Here is a 24,178-nt window from a genome sequence, read left to right as displayed (position 1 = left end):
CACCTGATACCCCAATACTGAGCCTCTACTGCCATATATGCCCTACACCTGATACCCCAATACTGAGCCTCTGCTGCCATATGTGCCCTACACCTGATACCCCAATACTGAGCCTCTGCTGCCATGTGTCCTCCACCTGATACCTCAATACTGAGCCTCTGCTGCCGTGTCCTACACCTGATACCCCAATACTGAGCCTCTGCTGCCATATGGGTCCTACACCTGATAACACAATACTGAGTCTCTGCTGCCATATGTGTCCTACACCTGATACCCCAATACTGAGCCTCTGCTGCCATATATGCCCTTCACCTGATACCCCAATACTGAGCCTCTGCTGCCATATGTGCCCTACACCTGATACCCCAATACTGAGCCTCTGCTGCCATGTGTCCTCCACCTGATACCTCAATACTGAGCCTCTGCTGCCGTGTCCTACACCTGATACCCCAATACTGAGCCTCTGCTGCCATATGTGTCCTGCACCTGATACCCCAATACTGAGCCTCTGCTGCCATATATGCCCTACACCTGATACCCCAATACTGAGCCTCTGCTGCCATATGTGCCCTACACCTGATACCCCAATACTGAGCCTCTGCTGCCATGTGTCCTCCACCTGCTCCCCTCAATACTGAGCCTCTGCTGCCGTGTCCTACACCTGATACCCCAATACTGAGCCTCTGCTGCCATATGGGTCCTACACCTTATACCCCAATACTGAGCCTCTGCTGCCATATGTGTCCTGCACCTGATACCACAATACTGAGCCTCTGCTGCCATATGTGTCCTACACCTGATACCCCAATACTGAGCCTCTGCTGCCATATGTGTCCTACACCTGATACCCCAATACTGAGCCTCTGCTGCCATGTGTCCTACACCTGATACCACAATACTGAGTCTCTGCTGCCATATGTGTCCTACACCTGATACCCCAATACTGAGCCTCTGCTGCCATATATGCCCTACACCTGATACCCCAATACTGAGCCTCTGCTGCCATATGTGCCCTACACCTGATACCCCAATACTGAGCCTCTGCTGCCATGTGTCCTCCACCTGCTCCCCTCAATACTGAGCCTCTGCTGCCGTGTCCTACACCTGATACCCCAATACTGAGCCTCTGCTGCCATATGGGTCCTACACCTTATACCCCAATACTGAGCCTCTGCTGCCATATATGCCCTACACCTGATACCCCAATACCGAGACTCTGCTGCCATATGTGTCCTGCACCTGATACCACAATACTGAGCCTCTGCTGCCATATGTGTCCTACACCTGATACCCCAATACTGAGCCTCTGCTGCCATATATGCCCTACACCTGATACCCCAATACCGAGACTCTGCTGCCATATGTGTCCTACACCTGATACCACAATACTGAGTCTCTGCTGCCATATGTGTCCTACACCTGATACCCCAATACTGAGCCTCTGCTGCCATATGTGCCCTACACCTGATACCCCAATACTGAGACTCTGCTGCCATGTGTCCTCCACCTGATAACTCAATACTGAGCCTCTGCTGCCGTGTCCTACACCTGATACCCCAATACTGAGCCTCTGCTGCCATGTGTCCTACACCTGATACCCCAATACTGAGCCTCTGCTGCCATATGGGTCCTACACCTTATACCCCAATACTGAGCCTCTGCTGCCATGTGTCCTAAACCTGATACCCCAATACTGAGCCGCTGCTGCCATATGTGTCCTACATACCTGATACCCCAATACTGAGCCTCTGCTGCCATATATGCCCTACACCTGATAGGTCAATACTGAGCCTCTGCTGTCATATGTGTCCTAAATCTGATACCCCAATACTGAGCCGCTGCTGCCATATGTGTCCTACAGCTGATACCCCAATACTGAGCCTCTGCTGCCATGTGTCCTACACCTGATACCCCAATACTGAGCCTCTGCTGCCATGTGTCCTACACCTGATACCCCAATACTGAGCCTCTGCTGCCATGTGTCCTACACCTGATACCCCAATACTTAGCCTCTGCTGCCATGTGTCCTACACACCTGATACCCCAATACTGAGCCTCTGCTGCCATATGTGTCCTACACCTGATACCTCAATACTGAGCCTCTGCTGCCATGTGTCCTACACCTGATACCCCAATACTGAGCCTCTGCTGCCATATGTGTCCTACATACCTGATACCCCAATACTGAGCCTCTGCTGCCATGTGTCCTACACCTGATACCCCAATACTGAGCCTCTGCTGCCATAGGTGTCCTACGCCTGATACCTCAATACTGAGCCTCTGCTGCCATATATGCCCTACACCTGATACCTCAATACTGAGCCTCTGCTCCCATATGTGCCCTACACCTGATACCCCAATACTGAGCCTCTGCTGCCATATGTGTCCTCCACCTGATACCACAATACTGAGCCTCTGCTGCCATATGTGTCCTACACCTGATACCACAATACTGAGTCTCTGCTGCCATATGTGTCCTACACCTGATACCCCAATACTGAGCCTCTGCTGCCATATATGCCCTACACCTGATACCCCAATACTGAGCCTCTGCTGCCATATGTGCCCTACACCTGATACCCCAATACTGAGCCTCTGCTGCCGTGTCCTACACCTGATACCCCAATACTGAGCCTCTGCTGCCATGTGTCCTCCACCTGATACCTCAATACTGAGCTTCTGCTGCCGTGTCCTACACCTGATACCCCAATACTGAGCCTCTGCTGCCATATGGGTCCTACACCTGATACCACAATACTGAGTCTCTGCTGCCATATGTGTCCTACACCTGATACCCCAATACTGAGCCTCTGCTGCCATATATGCCCTGCACCTGATACCCCAATACTGAGCCTCTGCTGCCATGTGTCCTCCACCTGATACCTCAATACTGAGCCTCTGCTGCAGTGTCCTACACCTGATACCCCAATACTGAGCCTCTGCTGCCATGTGTCCTACACCTGATACCCCAATACTGAGCCTCTGCTGCCATATGTGTCCTACACCTGATACCCCAATACTGAGCCTCTGCTGCCATGTGTCCTACACCTTATACCCCAATACTGAGCCTCTGCTGCCATGTGTCCTACACCTGATACCCCAATACTGAGCCTCTGCTGCCATATGTGCCCTACACCTGATACCCCAATACTGAGCCTCTGCTGCCATATGTGTCCTACACCTGATACCACAATACTGAGTCTCTGCTGCCATATGTGTCCTACACCTGATACCCCAATACTGAGCCTCTGCTGCCATATGTGCCCTACACCTGATACCCCAATACTGAGCCTCTGCTGCCATGTGTCCTCCACCTGATACCTCAATACTGAGCCTCTGCTGCTGTGTCCTACACCTGATACCCCAATACTGAGCCTCTGCTGCCATATGTGTCCTACACCTGATACCACAATACTGAGCCTCTGCTGCCATATGTGTCCTACACCTGATACCACAATACTGAGCCCCTGCTGTCATATGTCCTACACCTGATACCCCAATACTGAGCCTCTGCTGCCATATGTGCCCTACACCTGATACCACAATACTGAGCCTCTGCTGCCATGTGTCCTACACCTGATACCACAATACTGAGCCTCTGCTGCCATATGTGCCGTACACCTGATACCCCCATACTGAGCCTCTGCTCCCATATGTGTCCTACACCTGATACCCCAATACTGAGCCTCTGCTGCCATATGTGTCCTACACCTGATACCCCAATATTGAGCCTCTGCTGCCATATGTGTCCTCCACCTGATACCTCAATACTGAGCCTCTGCTGCCGTGTCCTACACCTGATACCCCAATACTGAGCCTCTGCTGCCGTGTCCTACACCTGATACCCCAATACTGAGCCTCTGCTGCCATATATGCCCTACACCTGATACCACAATACTGAGCCTCTGCTGCCATATGTGTCCTACACCTGATACCCCAATACTGAGCCTCTGCTGCCATATGTGTCCTACACCTGATACCACAATACTGAGCCTCTGCTGCCGTGTCCTACACCTGATACCCCAATACTGAGCCTCTGCTGCCATGTGTCCTACACCTGATACCCCAATACTGAGCCTCTGCTGCCATATATGCCCTACACCTGATACCACAATACTGAGCCTCTGCTGCCATATGTGCCCTACACCTGATACCCCAATACTGAACCTCTGCTGGCTGCCATATGTGCCCTACACACCTGATACCCCAATACTGAGCCTCTGCTGCCATATGTGTCCTACACCTGATACCCCAATACTGAGCCTCTGCTGCCATATGTGTCCTACACCTGATACCACAATACTGAGCCTCTGCTGCCATATGTGCCCTACACCTGATACCCCAATACTGAGCCTCTGCTGCCATGTGTCCTCCACCTGATACCCCAATACTGAGCCTCTGCTGCCATGTGTCCTCCACCTGATACCCCAATACTGAGCCTCTGCTGCCATGTGTCCTACACCTGATACCCCAATACTGAGCCTCTGCTCCCATATGTGTCCTACACCTGATACCACAATACTGAGCCTCTGCTGCCGTGTCCTACACCTGATACCCCAATACTGAGCCTCTGCTGCCATGTGTCCTACACCTGATACCCCAATACTGAGCCTCTGCTGCCATATATGCCCTACACCTGATACCACAATACTGAGCCTCTGCTGCCATATGTGCCCTACACCTGATACCCCAATACTGAACCTCTGCTGGCTGCCATATGTGCCCTACACACCTGATACCCCAATACTGAGCCTCTGCTGCCATATGTGTCCTACACCTGATACCCCAATACTGAGCCTCTGCTGCCATATGTGTCCTACACCTGATACCACAATACTGAGCCTCTGCTGCCATATGTGCCCTACACCTGATACCCCAATACTGAGCCTCTGCTGCCATGTGTCCTCCACCTGATACCCCAATACTGAGCCTCTGCTGCCATGTGTCCTCCACCTGATACCCCAATACTGAGCCTCTGCTGCCGTATGTGTCCTACACCTGATACCCCAATACTGAGCCTCTGCTCCCATATGTGTCCTACACCTGATACCCCAATACTGAGCCTCTGCTGCCATATATGCCCTACACCTGATACCCCAATACTGAGCCTCTGCTGCCATATGTGCCCTACACCTGATACCCCAATACTGAGCCTCTGCTGCCGTATGTGTCCTACACCTGATACCCCAATACTGAGCCTCTGCTGCCATGTGTCCTACACCTGATACCCCAATACTGAGCCTCTGCTGCCATATGTGTCCTACACCTGATACCACAATACTGAGCCTCTGCTGCCATATGTGCCCTACACCTGATACCCCAATACTGAGGCTCTGCTGCCATGTGTCCTACACCTGATACCCCAATACTGAGCCTCTGCTGCCATATATGCCCTACACCTGATACCACAATACTGAGCCTCTGCTGCCATATGTGTCCTACACCTGATACACCAATACTGAGCCTCTGCTGCCATATGTGTCCTACACCTGATACCCCAATACTGAGCCTCTGCTGCCATGTGTCCTACACCTGATACCCCAATACTGAGCCTCTGCTGCCATATGGGTCCTACACCTTATACCCCAATACTGAGCCTCTGCTGCCATGTGTCCTAAACCTGATACCCCAATACTGAGCCGCTGCTGCCATATGTGTCCTACACCTGATACACCAATACTGAGCCTCTGCTGCCATATATGCCCTACACCTGATACCCCAATACTGAGCCTCTGCTGCCATATGGGTCCTACACCTTATACCCCAATACTGAGCCTCTGCTGCCATGTGTCCTAAACCTGATACCCCAATACTGAGCCTCTGCTGCCATATGGGTCCTACACCTTATACCCCAATACTGAGCCTCTGCTGCCATGTGTCCTAAACCTGATACCCCAATACTGAGCCGCTGCTGCCATATGTGTCCTACACCTGATACACCAATACTGAGCCTCTGCTGCCATATATGCCCTACACCTGATACCCCAATACTGAGCCTCTGCTGCCATATGTGTCCTACACCTGATACACCAATACTGAGCCTCTGCTGCCATATATGCCCTACACCTGATACCCCAATACTGAGCCTCTGCTGCCATATGTGTCCTACACCTGATACCCCAATACTGAGCCTCTGCTGCCATGTGTCCTACACCTGATACCTCAATACTGAGCCTCTGCTGCTGTGTCCTACACCTGATACCCCAATACTGAGCCTCTGCTGCCGTGTCCTACACCTGATACCCCAATACTGAGCCTCTGCTGCCATATGTGCCCTACACCTGATACCCCAATACTGAACCTCTGCTGGCTGCCATATGTGCCCTACACACCTGATACCCCAATACTGAGCCTCTGCTGCCATATGTGTCCTCCACCTGATACCCCAATACTGAGCCTCTGCTGCCATATGTGCCCTACACCTGATACCCCCATACTGAGCCTCTGCTCCCATATGTGTCCTACACCTGATACCCCAATACTGAGCCTCTGCTGCCATATATGCCCTACACCTGATACCCCAATACTGAGCCTCTGCTGCCATATGTGCCCTACACCTGATACCCCAATACTGAGCCTCTGCTGCCGTATGTGTCCTACACCTGATACCCCAATACGGAGCCTCTGCTGCCGTATGTGTCCTACACCTGATACCCCAATACTGAGCCTCTGCTGCCATATGTGCCCTACACCTGATACCCCAATACTGAGCCTCTGCTGCCATATGTGCCCTACACCTGATACACCAATACTGAGCCTCTGCTGCCATATGTGCCCTACACCTGATACCCCAATACTGAGCCTCTGCTGCCATGTGTCCTACACCTTATACCCCAATACTGAGCCTCTGCTGCCATATGTGTCCTACACCTGATACCCCAATACTGAGCCTCTGCTGCCATATGTGCCCTACACCTGATACCCCAATACTGAGCCTCTGCTGCCATATGTGTCCTACACCTGATACCCCAATACTGAGCCTCTGCTGCCATATGTGCCCTACACCTGATACCCCAATACTGAGCCTCTGCTGCCATATGTGCCCTACACCTGATACCCCAATACTGAGCCTCTGCTGCCGTATGTGTCCTACACCTGATACCCCAATACTGAGCCTCTGCTGCCATATGTGCCCTACACCTGATACCCCAATACTGAGCCTCTGCTGCCATATGTGCCCTACACCTGATACACCAATACTGAGCCTCTGCTGCCATATGTGTCCTACACCTGATACCCCAATACTGAGCCTCTGCTGCCATATGTGCCCTACACCTGATACCCCAATACTGAGCCTCTGCTGCCATGTGTCCTACACCTTATACCCCAATACTGAGCCTCTGCTGCCATATGTGTCCTACACCTGATACCCCAATACTGAGCCTCTGCTGCCATATGTGCCCTACACCTGATACCCCAATACTGAGCCTCTGCTGCCATATATGCCCTACACCTGATACCCCAATACTGAGCCTCTGCTGCCATATGTGCCCTACACCTGATACCACAATACTGAGTCTCTGCTGCCATATGTGTCCTACACCTGATACCCCAATACTGAGCCTCTGCTGCCATATATGCCCTACACCTGATACCCCAATACTGAGCCTCTGCTGCCATGTGTCCTACACCTGATACCCCAATACTGAGTCTCTGCTGCCATATGTGTCCTACACCTGATACCCCAATACTGAGCCTCTGCTGCCATGTGTCCTACACCTGATACCCCAATACTGAGCCTCTGCTGCCATATGTATCCTACACCTGATCGTCAGGACCACCCTCAGCACAGATTCTTACCCTTGCTGTATGGGGTCCAGTCAGCGTTTTCATAAACAGGAGCCACGTGTGAAGGGAGGAGCCTCACCGTGACTGACAGCTGGGAGAGGCAGTCAGTGCTGAGCCCCAGGAGGGCGGGACTTCCCACCATCCAATCCCTGCTCAGCGCGGGCTCAACTGTATTCGCCTCAGTTACCTCTGGAGCAGCTGGTGAGTGTGACTGCGTCTGTGTGAGGTGGACGGACGGTGTGTGATGACAGTCAGGCTCCAATGCACACACATGCAGCAGACGGAGCATCAGTGAGCCGCCGGTGTGCTGAGTGCCGGGTCAGCCACACTGTCAGTACAGAGGCTCTGCTATACCCTGACACCTGTGTGTATCAGGTATAGATCAGAGCAGAGCGCGGTGACACCCCCCCCCCCTGACAGAACACAGCAGCCCCCCTGAAGATTCTCACAGGTGGCATTTACTCTCCAAACTACCCTGAAAAACTTCAGTGTTCAGAATGGAGCTTCTGTCTTGTCAGGTGCAGAGGGGGCACAGCAGCCTCATCCTTCGCTGCAGGGGGCACCAGGACGCTGCTCCTCAGGATTCAGAGCTGAGGAATAGGCTCACCTCCCAGAGAGGTCGTGTAACTACCACACACTACACATACACATACACATATATATATATATATATATATATATATATATATATATATATATATATATATATATATATATATTATAACAATCACAGTATATGTAGAAGGATGCAAAAAGTCCATAGTATTACAGAAAAAAGTAAGTGAGGCATGCCTCCAGCCTGAGAGGCTATGGGAGAAGCTCTGCAGGGGATAATAACACGGCCGGGTGCTATGTGACGCTTTATCGGACAGCACTTGCCACAATGTTATACTCTGAGGCAGCGCAGGTCTGTGATTTTTTTTCTACAGACCGAAATTGGCCTGTGGGAAAATAATCTGCAGCATGCTGCGAGTGGCTCTGGGATTCGGATCACACGCACCCACTGAAATCTATGGATGAGTGTGAAACTGCCATATATGCCCTACACCTGATACCCCAATACTGAGCCTCTGCTGCCATATGTGTGAATAACGAGGGTGAAACAGCGGCCTGCACTCAGCTATCATCTGAGTGCAGTCGGACATCCACGGCCTCAGAAAACATAGAAATTAAGTTTTCTGTCTTCTCAATGTGCTCCGATTCTTTCAATCCAAGAGACTCGGATCACACTTAGGGTACGTGTCCACGGTCAGGATGGCCGGCGGTATCGCCGGAACGGCGAAGCCCCGCCCCTTTTCTGGGACGCGATGATGCCGGATGTGTTAACTACACATCCGGGATCATCGCACCCTCGCATAGCGCCCTGTGATATTACTTGCGGCGACGCAGCGTCGCCGCAGGTAGCACGGACATGCTGCGATCTGAAAAGACGTGCAGCATGTCCGGAGTCGCAGGGAAGTCGGATGCGTGTTTCCACGCATAGTGGACACGGGATTTCATAAAATCCCCTCCACTATGCTGGAACATCTGGACGCTGCGTGTTTGACGCTGCAGCTCTGCGCAGCGTCAAACAAGCAGCGTTTACTGACCGTGGACACATACCCTAAGATGGCGCTCAGATGAGAGTTTAAGCCGATTCTCTTGTATGAGAGAATCCTCACTCGTGTGACCCCGGCCTTACACTTTTTTTTCCTCTGCACAATCCTTTGTCAGGTACACACAACCTCCAAAGAGTAGGGAATGAACTCGCCGACATCACATGTAGTAAACCGTCACCTCACATGTGGCCCGCGTCACACTGCTGCCCAGTGTAACATACACGAAAACTTTTTTGGACAAAAAGCAGGTACGTCCATTCATACAAACGATACGCTTTATTTCAGATCCATAACAAACAGTTCTGTCGGCTCATACAGACATTTCTGATGCTTCTCCGGCGTTGCTGGCCACTCTATTATTATTATTATTTATTGTTATAGCGCCATTTATTCCATGGCGCTTTACATGTGAGGAGGGGTATACATAATAAAAACAAGTACAATAATCTTGAACAATACAAGTCATAACTGGTACAGGAGGAGTGAGGACCCTGCCCGCGAGGGCTCACAATCTACAAGGGATGGGTGAGAATACAGTAGGTGAGGATAGAGCTTGTGAGTTTTTACCTGAAGCGACCAGACTGCGAGTGCAAATGCACTGGGATAGATGGAAAGCTATCATAGCCTGTGGCCTGCAATGCAATGATCTGAGAATATGTGAGTGTTACCTTTTCTTCCTTTAATCCTTTTATTTTTATAATTACCTTGTACATATTTGCAATTGTCTCATTTGTAACATCTCTGTAAAATATTTTATAAACACTGCCTAAAAATCATTTATGGGGTATAATATTTAAAACTAGTTCGTTCTTCCTGCCCTAAACCGTACCGTCTCTGAAGGGAATTACGCTACTGTTTTGGGGTTAGCTCCAGACCCGTTCAATTGGAGCTGGTGGCAGCGACCGTGTGCCGGCTTTTGGGGGTCACTGTAGCGACTGCGGCTTGATAATTATTGTTCCTGCCTGAGTGGGAGTAGTTATCGCGTCGCTGCAGTGCACCCAATAGCCAGTACATAGCAGGCAGCGTTTCTGGCGACTAATCACCCTAGGTGCAGTACCTAATCTGACCTGACCGTAAGGGGGGCGCCAGAGAGCTGCAAGGTTTAAGTGGAACTGTTAGCGGGATATACACAAATCCCTGCAGTTCATGGTATACTGAAGAGCAGTGGGATACCTAAAATAAGCCCCTGCTGGAAACAAGAGGTCAATAGCCTCGTGTGTGTTTTTTTTTCATCACATTGTGGCAGTGGAGGGATAACTAAGATAAGCCCCCTGCACATGTGATAGCCGTCTGCTGGTCTACAGTCACCCCAATCCGTGACATATTGTGGGCAGCGGCTAAGGGATCTTGACAATTGGTGACAGTCACGGTGTGAATCGTGACATATTGGGCATGTTCACACTTTGCAGATTTTGCTGCGGATTTTTCCGCAGCGGATTTGGAAAAACCGCATTGAAAAACCGCTGCGGTTTTCCCTGCGGATTCCTCTGCAGGTTTTCAACAGCACTTTCCTATTGGTGCATGTTGAAAACCGCTGCGGAATCCGCAGAAAGAAGTGACATGCTCCTTTTTTTCCGCAGCAATTCCGCGCGGTTTTTAATGGGATTTTCCGCAAAGTGGGCACAGCGTTTTTTTCCATAGGGTAACATTGTACTGTACCCTGCATGGAAAACTGCTGCGGATCCACAGCGTCAAATCCGCAGCAGATCCGCAGCAAAAACCGCAAAGTGTGAACATAGCCTTAAGCTTCGTGCACACGTTGCAGAAAGTCCTGCGGATTTTTCTGGACTGATTTTGGTAAATCCGCAGGTAAACTGCAATGCGGATTACCTGCGGATTTGCTGCAATTTTTTTGCAGATTTTGTGCGGATTTCACATGCGGTTTTACACCTGCGGATTCCTATCATGGAGCAGGTGTAAACCGCTGCGGAATCCGCACAAAGAATTGACATGCTGCGGAATAAACAACGCTATGTTTCCGCGTGTTTCTTTCCGCAGCATGTGCACTGCTTATTTTGTTTCCCATAGGTTTGCATGGTACTGTAAACGCATGAAAAACAGCTGCCAATCCGCTGCAGGTCCGCAGCAAAATCTGCAGTGTGTGCACATACCCTTAGGCTAGTTTCACAGTAGCGTTTTTGCTAAGCTGCGAAGGGCTGCGGACTTCCTCCGTGAAGCCCCGCCCATGGTCGCCCCTCAGCTCCACCTACGTCCACATGCGGCCTGCGTACCTATCTTTAACATTAGGTATGCAGATGCCTCCGCAGGCGACGTTTTGACGATGCGGCGACCCACGTCGAACGCAGCTGGTTGGAATTGCTTTTTTTTCTACATCGTCAAAACGACACATGAGGAGGCATCCGTATATATCCGCACGACCCGCGTACCTAATGTTAAAGATAAGTACCCAGGCTGCATGCGGACGTAGGCGGAGCTGAGCGGCGGAGGTGCGGCTGTGGGCGGGGCTTCTCGGAGGAAGTCCGCAGCCCTCCGCAGCTCAGGAAAACGCTAGTGTGAAACTAGCCTTAATCATAGAGATCTCTATAATGTCACTATTGATCACTGTATTACGTGTACACAGACATTAACTATATACAGAGCTCCTGTGTATAATGTCACTACTGATCACTGTATTATGTGTACACGGACACTATATTGAGAGCTCCTGTGTATAATGTACTGGTGATCACTGTATGACGTGAACACTGACACTATACACTATATACAGAGCTCCTGTGTATAATGTCACTATTAATCACTGTATTATGTGTACACGGACACTATATTGAGAGCTCCTGTGTATAATGTACTGGTGATCACTGTATGACGTGTACACTGACACTATACACTGTATACAGAGCTCCTGTGTATAATGTCACTATTGATCACTGTATTATGTGTACACGGACACTATATTGAGAGCTCCTGTCTTTAATGTACTGATGATCACTGTATGACGTGAACACTGACACTATACACTGTAGACTATGTACAGAGCTCCTGTGAATAATGACAGTTATGGCGATATTGTGTTTTGTTTTGTTTTTATTAATGATCAGTATTGTAGTATTGTGTCACTATATGTTGCTGAAATGTGGTCCGGCCATGGTGTGGCGGTATTTGTTCCTTGTACTTGGTATTATTCTGTCAATATGTAGTGGTAATATGTGGTCTGGTTATGGTGTGACGGTATTTCATCCTTGTAAGTGCTAGTGTTCGGTCACTATGCCATGGTAATATGTGGTCTGGTCATGGTGTGACGGTATTTCATCCTTGTAAGTGCTAGTGTTTGATCAATATGCCATGGTAATATGTGGTCTGGTCATGGTGTGACGATATTTCATCCTTGTATGTGGTAGTATTCGGTCACTATGCCAGGGTAATATGTGGTCTGGTCATGGTGTGGCGGTATTTCTCCCTTGCATGTGGTATTATTCGGTCACGATGTGGTGGCGATATGTGGTCCCTCCATGGTGTGACAGTATTTGTCCCTTTTATGTGGTATTATTGGTTATTTTAAAAAATGTATGTGACATTTCCTTAAAGAAAAATAAATAAAATATACCTAAAATAAGTGTTGGATAGTTTAAAAAATGTAGTAGCGGCTTAAAAATCCTTTTGGCTAAAACAAAAGCTGCTGGCTATATGTGTGACCTGGTGTTAGGTGGGAACTATTAGGGTATGTGTCCACGGGCCGTTTTACATCCGGAATAGCAGTGGATTGAACGCTGCGTGGAGCCGTATCCAGATGTTACAGCATAGTGGAGGGGATTTTATGAAATCCCGTCTCCACTATGCGTGCTAACACGCACCCGGCGGCCCTGCGATTCCGGACATGCGGCACATCTTTTTAGATCGCAGCATGTCCGTTTACCTTGCTGCGCCGCTGCAAGGTAAATCACAGGGCCCTATGTGTGGGGTGTGATGATGCCGGATGTGTGCAATGAACACATCCGGCATCATCGCATCTCCAGAAGGGGGTGGGGCTTAGGGCAGAGCGAGTTTTCCGCTCCGTCCAAAGCGCCGGCCATCCTGAACGTGGACATGCACCCTTAGGGTATGTGCACACGTTGCGGATTCTCTGCGGATCCGCAGTGTTTTTTGCAGTGCAGAAACGCTGCAGATCCGCAATTGATTTACAGTACAATGTAAATCAATGAGAAAAAAAAATGCTGTGAACACTTTGCGGAAAATCCGCTGCGGAAACGCTGCGGTTTAAAAGAAGTAGCATGTCACTTCTTTTTTGTGAATCCGCAGCATTTTTGTACCCATTCCATTATAGAAAACCGCAGGGGAAAAAACGCAGCAAATCCGCAAGAAAACCGCAGCAAAAACGCACAAAAAAACGCTGCGGAACCGCGCAAAAAAACGCATTTTTGTTTTCTGCCAGGAGAGACAGAATCTGCACCAGAAATTCCAAAGCCTAATCCGCAACGTTTGCACATAGCCTTAATGTGTGATAGGTGAGGATGTGGTGAAGAAGTGGAGTGTTTCCAAAAGTGGGGGGTGCAACATTGGAAGGTTCGAGGGGGGTGGAGGCAGAGCTGGGGTAGAGCCTGGCCGGAGTCTCACGGGGGGGGCACAAACATTTTGCCAGTATGGGGCCCTGAAATTCCTAGTGGCAGCCCTGCCCTCAGCTGTGTGACTAGTTCAGAAGACCTTTATCCATATGTGGGGGCCCCAATCACCCATCTGGAGTATGGTACTAGGCATCGGAAATTTCCGCACTCGGCGGCTTTTTGGCGTGGTCTCGGGCAGGAGGTTGTAGGGGGCAATTCCCACGCCTCTGTATTTATATCTTCTCATGGTGGAGCCGATACTGGAATTCCTGACAAGAAATCTTCCTTTAATCCTGTGATCACTGGACGTGAGACGATGGATGAGGAGTAAGCGGCAATTAGTGGTCCGGCCGCAGTCCGCAGAACCTGTATAAATAGCTTGGATCTGACCCGAGCGAGGGGCTTTTTCTAGGTTTGGGAACAAGTAAATCCTGACTCAGCGGCTTAGAATCCCACAAGTCCGGTGATGGCTCCATGCAGATTCTGGTCCCAGTGACTCCAGACTACCAAGGTACACTGAGAGTACTGGGCGGCAGCTTAGGCACCAGTGAAGGTGACCTGGTGGATGTTTTCACGTGTGCCCACCACCCCTGTACTCTCCTGGGAATGATGGCGGAACATTAGTGGCCGGTAATACAGAATAAGTGATAATCCGCTATCTCAGCCCCCATCAGTGCCAGATCTGCACAAAATCACTTCCCAACCTCAGGGTCTCCTTTCAGTTGATGTCACCCTGTTCCGCAGTGAAGCCGCAGAGGCCGGACCCCATGAAGAGCTTGGGGCATCTAACAAGGATGCAACATGGCAGCAGCTTATACTGTTGTGTGGTCCAGGGTGGGACGTTAAGGAGACGAGGTACCGAAGCCCCTGCAAATAGCTACACCTGGCTTTAACCCACCATGTGTCTTCTTCTCAGGGGTCTTGGGACCCTCCAGACATCAGGGCCCTGGTGTATCTGCTGCTTCCTTACCCACTATTGCTCCAGCAAAGTGAATGTCACTGGCGGATGATACTCAGAATTTTACTTTTCAGTTCTTTATGTCTATTTCCATAAGAAACGTAAATGTTTTGACAGAAGTAGCAAAACATCTTTCCAGTATGTGCCAGCGACATTGTATCATTCCTGGGGTCATTCGTTGTATCGTGTATCTTGTGGTGTATTACTCTACTTCTCATCATTCATTGTACAGTGGAATCTCTCATGATATAATGTATCATTCGCCGAGCTAATCAGCGGGTTATCGGCTGAATATGATGGACTTCTGTCAGCCACAAAGCCTCTACCTATAATCGCTGTACCATCACTTCTCTCACTCTGAGCTGCTTTACATGTGTTTGGTGTTTTGTGAACAGAGCGCTTGTCTCATCGCTATTTTGCACCTGTGTTGCCACCATCTTAACTACATGGATCTGCTCCATCCTGATAGTGCGTTTGTTTGGAGGCCTGGGCAGGTAAACATCGCTGCATTTTTTTCTGCTGTTTTTGAATAATTTTTGGAGCATTTTTAAGTCCTCTTTTTGTGGTTTTCCTGTTTGATATTTTGTGTATCGCAGATTGTTTTGTTGCATCTATTGTATCACTTATTCTGGTATTTATTGTTTCTTTGCATCAGTCTACATTGTATTGTTCTATATCATGTGTTTGATCATTTCTTCTTTCTTTGTAGAATGTATTTTGTCATTTTATGTCTCCATTGCATTATTTGTTTTCTATTGTCTGTCTCACAGATTAGTGTTGTATCGTTCCTTCTGTTACTTTGTATCGTTCTGTTGGGCTATTGTGCATTGTCTGCTTCTTCCCTTCGTTCGCTCAGCGCAGGTCACTTGTCTTCGAGTTTCTTTCTCTCAATATTTCCTCAATTCCATATTTAGTCGTTTATAGAGGAGGAAATGAGCTGCGAGATCCGTGACTGAGTCCTGTTTGTGCCCGAAGAACAATGTCAGATGCCCACAATGTGTTTTCTATGAATGTGACAAGACCTGTAAATTGGTCCCATATCCTTGCTATGAGGGGAGACCACCCACCACAGACAAACAGAATTATTCCTGCTGTTTATTTACCTGTCAATTAGGAGCAAGGCCGCTGAGGTGTGCAGGGCATGTTCAGGGGTGGATGAGGCCTCTGCTGTGGGAATTATACCAGGGCCGAGTGTCCTCCAGATTGTCCCGAAGACGCACAACTGGCGGCTCCAGATCGTACAGCAGCCTGCAGATCCCAGAGGATGGAGGCTACCGTCATGTCATATCATCAGGAGGCGTCTGCAGCCGGACAGCGACCCCCAACATCCGGCCAATGTCATTAGGAACGTGGAGCCCCGGACCCCGATCTCCCATCATCCCGTCTGTCTGGAATTAATGAAGGGTTCGCACAAGCCTCAAACACAGGAGATCTGGGGGCCGTGATACAAGATGTTTGGCACAACCAAGTGACGAGAAGAAGTGATGGAGGCGACGGGCGGTCACCAGATACTGATGATGAAGACGACGGGCGGTCACCAGATACTGATGATGGAGGGGACAGGTGGTCACCAGATACTGATGATGGAGGGGACGGGCAGTCACCAGCTACTGATGATGGAGGAGTCAGGGGCGGTCATCAGTTACTGATGATGGAGGAGGAGGCAGGCGGTCACCACACACTGATGATGGAGGAGACGGGCAATCACCAGATACTGATGATGGAGGAGACGGGCGGTCACCAGATACTGATGATGGAGGAGGCAGGGGCGGTCACCAGATACTGATGATGGAGGAGGCAGGGGCGGTCACCAGATACTGATGATGGAGGAGACGGGCGATCACCAGATACTGATGATGGAGGAGACAGGCGATCACCAGATACTGATGATGGAGGAGATGGGCGGTCACCAGATACTGATGATGGAGGAGATGGGCGGTCACCAGATACTGATGGGATTTACATTTCTCTTCATTCACTTTCCATGTTGCTTATTGATAACGTTATTAACCCTTCTGTTTCTGGGCGGGTCTGACTGCAGCGTTCCTGCTGTTCGGGATGCTTTGGCTTCTCGGTTACATGTTGTTGTCGTTGTTGTCTTCTTTCTTCGTACGTCTGACTATTGCAGCACAGATTGGATGTGTTCTGGCCCCACTGTCCCGGGCCCATGAGCTTACAATCTATACTGAGGACACATGGGCCCTTCTGCAGCCGCACGGCACAGGAGACCCCATGGTTAAGGCTGCCTTCTTCGGGGTGATGTAGAGGTGGGCTCCGCCTGGACCCTCAGTTATGCTTTCTATACACTATAACCAGACACCTTTACACCCAGTATTGGTCAGATTGCTTCCGACATGAAGCCACCCGTCTGCAGATGTTATCACACAATGGAGCTTTTCAGCGGATCCAGGAGAGGTTCTTGTAAATCTCATACAACCACAACTCCTGGGGGGCTGCGGGTTTGGGGAGCTTGGTAGAATGACTTTCCCCAGCACATGGAGTAAGAATGTCTCTCTAGTTTATTGTTGGCCCCGTCGTCACTGGTTTCATTGTAAGAGCCCAATTCAGGGTGTGGGGCCCGAGTGATGAATGGACCCCCGCCTCAGACATAAGCCCCTTTCATCCTTAGGCTCTTCAGAACCGCAGTGGGTCCGTCCCGTCCACACAGGAATAGTCTAGGTGGTCTCATTTCCTTATGATTTATGACAAGTGCTGGGATTCATCTCAGCACGGAGCCATTACTGGAGGGTGGTCCTGAAAACTTGGCCACATATCAAGTCGGGACAGAAGAAGGTGGCAGCTAAAGTTGAAACATGGTTCCATATTTTCCTATGTTACCCCCTGAGGGTCTCGCTGGGAATCCGTCATGTTCATAGTAAAGGGTCCGGGCCGCGGCTGACCTGTTCTCAGACAGAGACCTTCAAATCATTTTAATGCTGTTTTTACATCTGCAAATATTAAACCCAGCGACGTGAAGCCCCCGCCGAGCCCCTGTCATGTGCCCCTCTGGATCCCCCCTGACTGATAATATCAAGTAACTGTAAATACTTTCCTTACTAACCATGAGATTCATCATACCTTATACTCCACTCACAGCAAAAGCTGCGTCAATAATCCTGCTGGATGAGAAGAGACAACATCAAGTCTGCCCAGACCCGGACATGATCTGACAGACTAGCTCTAACTATGAATATCACAGTGGACCGCAGCTCTGGAGGTGACTGGAGGATAAGACACGATGTAACAGCAGAATAGTGAGTGCAGCTCTGGATGTGACTGGAGGATAAGACATGATGTAACAGTAAAATAGTGAGTGCAGCTCTGGATGTGACTGGAGGAGAAGACATGATGTAACAGCAGAATAGTGACTGCAGCTCTGGAGGTGACTGGAGGATAAGACATGATGTAACAGCAGAATAGTGAGTGCAGCTCTGGAGGTGACTGGCGGACAGGTGCCCACAATCAGTCACACCCTGCTAGGAGCAGCACCTGTCTTGTGAGCTCCAGCACTTCCAGCAGGAGGCCCAGAGTTTGCCTCTCTTCTCCCCAGGGAGAGGCAGGCTTCCTGGGAGGCCGGCATGGCTTCCCAGGCTTCTGTTCCCTGGTCTGTGCCAGCGGGGGACAGAGAGCAGCAGCAGCAACCGGCCCAAGAGGGACTGAGGAGGTCAGGACGGGTGAGAAGAACCATACCCACCTACACCAACCCTGAGACGGCTCATCGTCCGCCCAGAGAGGGAGACAGGGGCGCCCCAGGAAGGAGAGCCCAGAAACATCCTGGGGGGAGAAGAGCTCCGGCGAGTCCACAAGTACCTTCTCCTCCCGAGTGGTCGCCATGCTACGTGAGTACGAGGACGCCGGCAAAGCACTGACCGGGCTGAAGGAGGAGCTACGGGTGGCTCGGATCCTGAACACCCCAGCCTCTAATAAAGAGAAACCCGCGACCTCCCAGAGGTTCAGAGCCCTCAAAGATGAGGTGGTCCGGTTAGTGCTCCTCCGGGAGGGGATTGAGAAAAGCGCAGGTCCCTTCCTGGACAGGTTTAAGAACCAGCGGCGGTTCTCAGAAATGAAGGGGTTAAATACATCAGGAGAGCCGCCAGCCAGCGTCCTAAGCGACGAGGAGGAGGACGCCGATGTGGTTGTGACTGGAGTCCTACAAGCTGGAACAAGCCAGGAGAGTAAGTCGCAGAGCCGACAACAGGGAAGCGGCCTCTCGGCACGGCAGAGGACTCCGACAGCACAGGCTGGAGTGTCAGCGGAGGAAGAGGAGGAGGGCGGTCTGCTAGAGGAGATCCGACAGCTGGAGTCTCCAGTGAACCTGGACCGCTTTTCCTTTGGTGAGGACGTGCCAGCAGAGGAAACCAAGAAGAGGAAGAAGACGATGAAGGAGACCGCACGGGAGGTGGTGAGTTACAAATATGTACCTATGGCTGATGTTACACCTACCACCTCCTGTGTAAACCCCATCAAACCTAAAGGCACGGGCTCTGCAGTGGGTCCGGGGCATAGGCAAGGTGGGGAGAGGAGGAGGACGTCCGGCGGTGCTGTCGTCTGTGCAGGGAACAGTGCAGGGGGCGAGGCTGTGGAGGTACTCACGGCGCCGGACATAGGGGACCCCGAGGAGTTTCCCTCTCTGCCCTCTGCGGCTAAGCCGGTTATCACCAGGGCCAAAGAGGGCGAGGGGGGTGTCCATGCCGTTGCAAAAGGGGGACGGTGTGGGCAGACTCCATCCCTGCTCACTACGGATGAGCCGGCCGACACCGGGGCTGTGGGGGGCAGGTCCGAGAAACATGGTGCGGCGAAAGGGGGGCGCACTGTTGTGACAGGGGCGTAGTGCGCCTCAACAGAGAAGAGGCACGCGGCTGCGACAGGAGAGCAGCGAGTCCAAAAAGGACAGAAAAAGCAGGAAAAATCAACTGCAGTGAACACTGGGCGCCCTGCTGCGACGGGACGACAGAGTGCTCCAGCGCCCAAACGTGACACCAGGACCCCGAAGTCTGTGGGTGCAGGGCAGGCGGTGCCCCCCAACAAGCAGCGGGCCCAGAATAATAAAATACCAACTGCTGCAGTAGGGGAGCAAGGCGCTCCAGAGACACAACAGAGCACCAGTCAAGGGAAAACGGGTGTGGTGCTGCACCCCTCCCCCGGTCCAGCAGGTGTGAGTGCAGAGAAGCCAAGCACAAGTGAGGAAGGAATGGATGTTACTGTGGAAGGTGCAGAGAACACTGGGACAAATGGTGGTGACAAGACTGGTAATAAAGTGACGGGAAGTGGTGGCAATGGTAAGGGGAATGATGGGAGTAATGGTGGAGTGAATGATGGGAGTAGTGATGTTGCAAATGATGGGAGTAGTGGTGGAGTGAATGAGGAGAGCATTACTGGTGTTGGTGGAGGGGAAGCAGGTAGTGGTCCTGCTGCCCCCCCAGCGGTGGCGGGGGCTTCAGCCCCAAGCTATTGAGGAGCTGTCACTGCTGGGGGTTGTAGTGCGCCCTTGTCTGGTGACCCTGAGGATGGTGACTTGCAACAGCGCTTCCTGGACGCCCTGAGGAAAGGGGAGAGTTCTATCAATGTAGAGGGGAGGGAGGTTGATCTGTCTTTCTGGATAGAGAGACATGATCTTTCCGCCTTCCCAGATAGAGGGGCAGAGACTGTCTGGTCTCTGCAGACACCGGGGCAGAGGAGTAACCGTAGGAACGTGGCCCGTCTCCAGTGGGTAAGCAAGGATGCCTGTCCTGATCGGTCAAAGGTTGCTGAGCTCCCGCTGGGGATGGGCTTCGCGGCATATGACATCTTCGCCTTGATCCATCCCTATGGGACCTCCTACTTCGATGTCAGCTTCGTGAGACCGGAGGGCCTTGAGCTTTTCTGGTCTCGCCATGAGCTGGCTCGGGGTTGCCCCGAATGGCAGGGTTTCCTCGCTGTAGCAATATCCCGCCAGAACTCAGTCAGGAAGGTGACCCCACACACTTCAGTGCGCAGTGTACCACCCAGAAATGCGCACTGTGTGGGGACCTCGGCCATCTCGCTGCTACCTGTGGCAGGATTAGGTGTAACCTGTGTGGTGACCTCGGTCACCCGTTCAGTCGCTGTCCGCGTTCCTTTGCCAATGCGGTCCTGAAAGCGGCGAGTGCGGGACAGGCGAAAGCCGGGACTAATCTCGCCGGTGAAGGGGACCAGCAGAGGCAGAGGAGGCAGGGAACCGGTGAGGAGCAGGCTGCCGCCATCCAATATCAGGCGGCAGGAGCAGCGCCATGGGAACAGGGGGCAGGGAGTAATGACCCTAAACTCTGACCCGGGTGCTTCACTTGCAGCTGAGGATCCTAAAGACAGCGAATTGAGCAAGGAAGTCAAGAGACTTGAAAGGGAGGAGCAAAATGACGCCATGTCTGTCCAGGAACCTTCATCCGGTGACAGTCTGAATGAGGGAGAGGGGGAGTGGTCACAGCAAAAGAAAAAGGGTTACAGGAAAAACAACTAAGGATAAGAGGGGGTCCGGGCCTCGAGCCTCCTCCTTGGAGTGCAACCCCTCTGACTCCGTAGCCCTGATCCAGGTGCCATTGAAAGTTCCAGCCGCCGCCCCTCTGGTGGATCTCTCTAACCGGTTCCGGGCCCTCCAGGACTCCCCTCCAGAGGGGGGCGATGGGGACCCGGGGCCGGAGGTTGCGGACAAGGTTGTTGGGGCTCAGGAGGTCGCTAGGTCTTCTTCTCAGGGGGCAAATACAAAGCCTTCTGGGGGGACTACCTCAGGACCACCAGACGAGGGCCAGAGTGTATGTAAGGAGAGAATGGATGAGTCTGTTTGTCTTAAGCGCACTAAAAACTCATCATTGTCAGAGGAAGAGGGTGAAACTGTTGGGGGTGGGAAGAAAAAGGCTATCTAATTCAATCAATCATGATGGCGGCACCCACCCCGTTGACGCTGGCAACCATTAATGTTGCCAGCATAAAGTCAGATGCGGCAAGGTACACGGCCTTTCATTTTCTCGGCCAACTTGACGCCAACATTTTGTTTTTGCAGGAGACCAGGTTGACCGACCTATCAACCATGCATAAAGCAAGGCGGGAGTGGAGGCACGGGCCCTCCTACTGGTCTCTTGCGGCCGAGCCGTATAGCGGGGTGGCGGTCCTTTTTAAGACCGCAGCGGTTGAATGCAGACGATTGATCGAGTTACAAATGGGGAGATGCTTGATCCTAGATGTCTCCATGGGGGGACAGGAGCTTCAGCTCATTAACATCTACGGTCCCCAGTCCAAGTGGGACCGCAAGTGTCTCTTCATGAAGATCAAACCTTACTTATTTTCGAGTCGGCAGGTGGTCTTTGGAGGGGATTTCAACAACGTCACAAGACCCTGTGATAGAGGAGGTTCTGGAGACCGGCTGGCTTACGATTGCGTCGCGCTAAATAGGATAGTAAGTGAGGCATGCCTGGTGGATGTCCACATCCGGCACAACACAGGCCACGCGGGGTTCACCTTCTTTAGTGGTAGTCAGTGCAGGTCTAGGATAGACAGGTTTTATTTGAAGGAGGAGGCCGTCTCCTCACCGTTGTCGGTTGTGGAGGTGGAATTCTCCGATCACTGTTTGATTATGTTTTCTCTGAGCGTTAGACACTCCTCGGATGGGAAGAGGTTATTGGAAGCTGAATTCGTCACTCCTTGAGGAAGAAGCTGTAAGACGGTCCTTCGAGGAATTTCTTCAGAGCCAGGTACCGCTGCTGGGCCTAAGTAACACTAAGTCTGAGTGGTGGGAGATGTTCAAACATCGGGTGGCGAGATTCTTCCGGCAACTCTCGAACCTCAGAAGCCTGAACAGGGATCGCCTGTATCAGAGCCTGAGGAGGAAACTCGAGCATCTTGTCTCGACTGGGGGTAGCCGCGAGGCAATCTCCAGTGTGAAATCCTTGCCAAAGAGGTTTCAGTACGATAGGCACGCATCTTTGGTTTTTGAGAGGGACTACGGGAAGTACTACTCGCCCGACCCTTACAGAAGCTGCAAGATGTCAGTGAATAGTAAGATAGTGACAGGGCTGATGGACAGTAAGGGATCCCTGAGAAGGTCCAGATCAGAGATCTTGGAGGTCGTCAGTTCATACTACTCGCACCTCTTGGGAAGGAAGGAACTGGATTGTGACAGGATGTCGGCTTTCCTGGCTGAAGCTGTTCCTGAGCCAGGGGCTGACCTCTCGCTGGGCGGTTTGGCAGAAGCGATCAAAGAAGAGGAAGTGAGACTGGCGATCGATGGGCTCCGGCCCAAAAAATCACCAGGTCCGGATGGCTGAACATCCGAGTTCCTTAAGACCTTTAGGGACTCCTTGGTCCCCCTCTTGACTCAGGTGTTTAATGAGTGTCTCTCCTCGGGCACTCTGCTGAGATCATTAAGGAGGTCGGCTTTGATCATTTTGTCAAAGGGTAACGATCCGTCACGCATTGAGAATTGGCGTCCCATATCACTTCTCAATGTGGACAGGAAGGTTTTGGCTAAGATACTCTTCAACAGGCTGGTGAAGTTTGCACCACGGCTCCTTTCGGAGGCCCAGCACTGTTGCGTTCCTGGCCGTAGCACTTTCAGTGCTTTTCTGAGTGTCCGAGAGGCCGTGGACGGGCCTTTGGAAGGGGTTCTTGCTGACCCTGGATCAGGCAAAAGCCTGTGATCGGGTCGACCATGAGTACCTCTGGTCCACTCTTTTGAGGTATGGTCTGCCTGGAGGGTTTGTGGACTGGCTTAAGACCTTGTACGCAGGGGCTGAGACTTTCCCTCTGGTAAACGGGTGGATTGGACAACCTTTCGGGGTGGGATCTGGTGTCCGCCAGGGCTGCCCTCTTAGCCCTTTGCTTTACGCGTTTGCGATCGATCCCTTCCTCAGAAGGGTTGATTGTGGACCGTTGGCGGGGGTGAGGATGGGCGGGTTGACGCCAGAGGCTATCCTGAGGGTAGTGGCCTACGCGGATGACGTTACCGTCTTTGTTTCTTCGCAAGAGGAAGCGATGGTGGTGATGTCAGAAGTGGAGAGCTACTCGGAGGCATCCGGGTCCAAGGTCAACCAGGACAAGTGTGAGAGTCTCTGGCTGGGAGGCGGGGATCCCACATTTCATCTTTCGGACACCCTCCCCGAACCCCAAGAACATGCCAAAGTCCTAGGCATCGAATTTGGCCAGGGTGATTACCCCACGAAAATCTGGGAAGGCAGAATCAAAGGTGTCGCCCAAAGAGTGGACCAATGGAAGGGTTGGTCTTTGACCCTGAGGAAAGGGTTGACCTGTGCAAAGCTTTCCTGCTC

The 24,178-nt window shown here is 51.4% G+C and overlaps 1 protein-coding gene and 1 long non-coding RNA gene across 5 annotated transcripts in view; one reads left to right on the top strand and one right to left on the bottom strand.

Moving 5' to 3' along the window:
• LOC143809778 (uncharacterized) overlaps positions 1–7,860 on the bottom strand; it is a 142,431-nt gene extending 134,571 nt beyond the window's left edge. The window contains exon 1 of the long non-coding RNA XR_013222452.1: positions 7,801–7,860. This is a non-coding gene — a long non-coding RNA (uncharacterized LOC143809778). The remainder of the gene's footprint in view (positions 1–7,800) is intronic.
• Positions 7,861–8,019: 159 nt separating this feature from the next.
• Positions 8,020–24,178, top strand: part of MTHFSD (methenyltetrahydrofolate synthetase domain containing) — a 122,862-nt gene continuing 106,703 nt past the window's right edge. The window contains exon 1 of one of the 4 annotated variants that reach the window (XM_077288870.1): positions 8,020–8,163. The gene's annotated coding sequence lies outside the window, so the exon portion shown is untranslated. Of the gene's footprint in view, positions 8,164–9,524; positions 9,635–24,178 lie in introns of those variants that run through there. The other 3 variants (XM_077288867.1, XM_077288869.1, XM_077288868.1) reach the window with 3 other exon arrangements.

The sequence above is a fragment of the Ranitomeya variabilis genome, chromosome 2 (genome assembly GCF_051348905.1).
Source record: "Ranitomeya variabilis isolate aRanVar5 chromosome 2, aRanVar5.hap1, whole genome shotgun sequence".
NCBI classification, from domain to species: Eukaryota; Metazoa; Chordata; class Amphibia; order Anura; family Dendrobatidae; genus Ranitomeya; species Ranitomeya variabilis.
Note: the sequence above shows the minus strand (reverse complement) of the source record. Positions and strands in the feature narration are given on the sequence as shown.